Genomic DNA, 4761 nt, shown 5'->3' with positions numbered 1-4761 from the left:
AAAGAAAAGAGGAGGAGGAAGGGAAAACGGATCAGTTATGTCGTTTCTTTGCCAGAAATAATCCAAAGAAACTGGGTCCACGAAAGGACATACCTGGTACAGCACCGCGGTCAGCTTGTGCGACCGTCTGTTTCCCCTCAAGTTGCTTGGCAGATAAAGGCCCCGAGAGTGGAGGCTTTGGCTTCTCTATGCTCTCTAAATCTATCACCGGTCATGCCTTGTGCGATCCTCTAAGACTGTCTCTGGGCGAGAAGATTATATATCTCACCGAGCGTCAAAAACAGCTTTTCGCTAAAACGTTCTGACGAGGAATCCCTCGAAGGTCGGCGATCGGATAAGAAGTAGGAGCCTCGAAAACCGTGCCCTCGCCATCTTTCTCTACGTCCACGATGCGATGCCGGGGAGCCTACCAACAATCTCTCACGAAATCCTCGAGAATATCACGAAAAAACTCGACGTAAGCGTTTTTCGTCCTTCGAGCGACTCGAGGAAGGGCTCCGCTTTTTACTTTTATGCTTTGGCATGGTTCACTAAGAATATTCTCTTTCCCCAGCAAACACCAAATATAAATGCAATATAACGTGGGAGTAACATGTAATGTAACAGATGTTACACTCTATTTATATTATAGTTACGAAACTTTACTACATATATGTGATGTAACAAAGTTATGAAGCTATAATATTACTCCGTTATTTGTATGTTACAATAACCGAACAGTGACGTAACCACAATGTTGCGTGGTTACACAACAATTGTTTTATTTATGTTATATGGATATTATAAAATGTGAATCTTGTGAGACTCTAACCTCAATCGCACAACGTACATCTCGTGCTATTAGGCGCGCTTTCCGCTAGTGGATGCTATAATGACGAAAGAGAGACGTTGTTTTCTTGCAACTTGACTTTAATCAGGTAATCCTTCATGTTTTTTAAGTCAACATTTATTAAAGATTATATAAAAAGGTGTAGAAAATGTTGCTGCATTTAATTAACATATATTATTTTTCTTATGTATAATATACATCATAAATAACTTATTATAATCTTTCCTACATGTTTTGTAGGTTATGTTTAGTCAGCAACATAATAGATTTATAAGTTATAACCGCCTTTATATATTTTTTATTTTTGATACTACATGTTAATTCGATACAACACATGTATTGTGGAATTGACGTACATTGATAATTATACATTTTAGATCCATCATACAATTTCGACAAAATTGTATACGCTGCTTATTCGATGCATTTTTGCACAAAATGAACAAAAAAGTATGGCAGATAAAAGTTCTACTCCATCTTGCGAAGCAATAAATTTATCGTTAAAGTTAAAACTAACAGATATGTATATTATCAAACCTATTATTGACAAAATACATAGCGATATGTTTCCTGTTTTGATCCGCACAACTACATATTTTTATATTTAAATAATGTATTTCTTAAGTAAATTTAAAGATAATTTATTATTTGGGCTGCTAGTTTTACATACATTTCTAGTTACAAAAGTCACCTAGCATATGTGTAAATCATGCAATATATAAAGGCAGTTATAAACTTATTATAAATATAATTTATAAAGACGTATCATATTAAAACTAATTTTATATTACAGGATTCTGCCAATTATTCTTACATCATTCGGACAACTGTTCTTCTTAAAATTTAAAAGAACGTAAAGAATAACTGAAGTTTATAAAAGCTGAAGAAATTTTCACAAGGATTAGAACAGGTAAGAATAAATTATAGCCATTATATGTTTTTAGAATAAAACCCAGCAAATTAGAGATGGGACTAATCAAATGTTCCTTCTCAAGTTCCACTTTTGTGCACATTTCCAGATAATCATATGCACATCCACTGGTCATTCTTAAATTATTCTATAAATAAAAATATCTTATTTTGTCTTTCGTCTCATATATGCCTATTTTGTAGTCTTTCGTCTTATACATGCCTCAATTTACAAACAATTAAGTTAGAGAATCAAAAATATAAATAAAAATTCTGAATGTTATTATTGTGAATGTATGAAGAGAATTGTATTAATTAGAATAAATTACGTATTTAGAATATTCGGATTGGTACGAATGAACTGTCATGCGCATGTACGCATCTCGCTATTTTGCACGCCAGTGCACGCGTCTGCACGCGCAACGCCGCAACATGATGATGTGCGCGAGGTCAGTAGCGAGTCAGTTTTCAGTTTTATGCATAATTTGCAGATTTTATCGTGAAGGGAAATACGGCTGTGCTTAATTTAAAGTTTAGTCTAACACTATGGATTGTATAATCAGATAAGTCTCACAAAATTTTTATTTTTTTGTATGGAGTAGGTATTCTGAGATAAGATGAATACTTTGTGTTATGTTTTATTTTTAGTTATATTAAAAGCAAGAGAGGAAGAAACACTATTTGAGCGTAAAGTAAAAGAGTAGACGAGTAAGGAAAGAAAGATGTAAAAGAGAGATCAACCTCACAGCTTGGAATTTACAGTGTGCCGAACAGAATATGTGGACCTTGAAGGTATCAAATAACATAATTTTACTAAAAAAGTTATAGGATGAAGTGAACAATTTATTTTTTGTGTGAGAAAGTATCTATTACAATCTAACTTGTTCCGAGAAAACCTTTACAAAAGATTTAATAAAGAACAAGCAATTTGATGAGATTATCATATCATTATTATCATATTTATTATTCGAATTTTAAAGAGAAACAGTAAGAAATTTTATTAATACATTATTAAAAAATTGTTGGCTGTTACACCAAAATTCTCTTTCTTGTAAGCTGATGTATGCTATTGATAAAAAATTCACCAAAGTTCATCCCTGTTTTAGCTCAGCGAACCATTATATGTATAGAGAATTGACAGAGCAATTCATATCAAAAGGATTATCTAAAGGTGTACTTCCTAGTTCTTCAAGTATGTTATTTTATGGCATTATCTTATGGCAGGCTAGGTAAGAGAATAATGACAAATGTTATAATTTTATTTTAATATTGTATTGCAACTGTGTGGCTCTTAAAGGTATCGTACAACTATCTTTTTTAGATTACTGAAATAAATAAAAAGCGTGAAATCTGATCTGAAACAATTACAACAAAGTATACAGACTAATATCACTCAACTAACCTGCCTATGATGTGGTCGCAGGCTGTAATATAGGAAATATGTTTATGAACGTCAAGGATCATCTGTAGGTCTTAGTCATTTAGTAACTGTCATGCATTTTGTGTCAGCCAGATATACGCCTCAGAAATATACTGATAAATGCTCTTAGTTTGCTCTTAGTTACATTAAAAACTAAAAAGTAAGTATTTAAATACTCTGTTCCCGAAATAATTTATTCTAATTAATACAATTCTCTTCATACATTCACAATAATAACATTCAGAATTTTTATTTATATTTTTGATTCTCTAACTTAATTGTTTGTAAATTGAAACATGTATAAGACGAAAGACTACAAAATAGGCATATATGAGACGAAAGACAAAATAAGATATTTTTATTTATAGAATAATTTAAGAATGACCAGTGGATGTGCATATGATTATCTGGAAATGTGCACAAAAGTGGAACTTGAGAAGGAACATTTGATTAGTCCCATCTCTAATTTGCTGGGTTTTATTCTAAAAACATATAATGGCTATAATTTATTCTTACCTGTTCTAATCCTTGTGAAAATTTCTTCAGCTTTTATAAACTTCAGTTATTCTTTACGTTCTTTTAAATTTTAAGAAGAACAGTTGTCCGAATGATGTAAGAATAATTGGCAGAATCCTGTAATATAAAATTAGTTTTAATATGATACGTCTTTATAAATTATATTTATAATAAGTTTATAACTGCCTTTATATATTGCATGATTTACACATATGCTAGGTGACTTTTGTAACTAGAAATGTATGTAAAACTAGCAGCCCAAATAATAAATTATCTTTAAATTTACTTAAGAAATACATTATTTAAATATAAAAATATGTAGTTGTGCGGATCAAAACAGGAAACATATCGCTATGTATTTTGTCAATAATAGGTTTACCTGATTAAAGTCAAGTTGCAAGAAAACAACGTCTCTCTTTCGTCATTATAGCATCCACTAGCGGAAAGCGCGCCTAATAGCACGAGATGTACGTTGTGCGATTGAGGTTAGAGTCTCACAAGATTCACATTTTATAATATCCATATAACATAAATAAAACAATTGTTGTGTAACCACGCAACATTGTGGTTACGTCACTGTTCGGTTATTGTAACATACAAATAACGGAGTAATATTATAGCTTCATAACTTTGTTACATCACATATATGTAGTAAAGTTTCGTAACTATAATATAAATAGAGTGTAACATCTGTTACATTACATGTTACTCCCACGTTATATTGCATTTATATTTGGTGTTTGCTGGGTAGTAAAGTAAAATAAAGTAAAATAATGTAAAGTAAAGTGAATAAAAGTAAACGGATAGGTAATGGTAAAAGACAGTGTACAGTTTTGTAGGACATAGGCATAAGAGACGAATAAGAATAAGAATAAGAATACATAGGTGTTCGCGACTCGGCGAAGAGTTCTCTGGTTAACCCCTGAGGATGTTAAGCAGGGTGAGAGGACATTCGTGGAACAGGTGTTAAATAAAATTCACTGCGATTACGTGTCACGTGGACTCATCGTGATGTTCGAGTCGTACCTTATATTTATCACAGATCTTAATTGATACAAATTACACGCGTTTACTGTTTAATGAGCAC

At 31.9% G+C, this 4761-nt stretch overlaps 2 long non-coding RNA genes across 5 annotated transcripts; one reads left to right on the top strand and one right to left on the bottom strand.

The window, feature by feature from the left end:
- The first annotated feature begins 554 nt into the window (after window positions 1-554).
- On the top strand, window positions 555-3158 carry LOC118645663. 4 transcript variants are annotated; one of them, XR_004963356.1, is made up of 4 exons: window positions 555-917; window positions 1623-2530; window positions 2845-2930; window positions 3060-3078. It is a non-coding gene; the product is annotated as an uncharacterized LOC118645663 (long non-coding RNA). The 4 variants fall into 4 exon arrangements; XR_004963353.1 differs by having other exon boundaries at window positions 2845-3158; XR_004963354.1 differs by having other exon boundaries at window positions 1623-2967; window positions 3060-3154.
- Window positions 3147-4214, bottom strand: LOC118645664. Its single transcript, XR_004963357.1, has 3 exons — window positions 4054-4214; window positions 3675-3791; window positions 3147-3162 (listed from the first exon to the last, which is right to left on the bottom strand). It is a non-coding gene; the product is annotated as an uncharacterized LOC118645664 (long non-coding RNA).
- Window positions 4215-4761: the final 547 nt, after the last annotated feature.

Source organism: Monomorium pharaonis, chromosome 5 (genome assembly GCF_013373865.1).
Source record: "Monomorium pharaonis isolate MP-MQ-018 chromosome 5, ASM1337386v2, whole genome shotgun sequence".
In the NCBI taxonomy this organism is placed as follows: domain Eukaryota; kingdom Metazoa; phylum Arthropoda; class Insecta; order Hymenoptera; family Formicidae; genus Monomorium; species Monomorium pharaonis.
The sequence above is the reverse complement of the archived record's forward strand: the minus strand, read 5'-3'. Positions and strand labels throughout refer to the sequence as shown.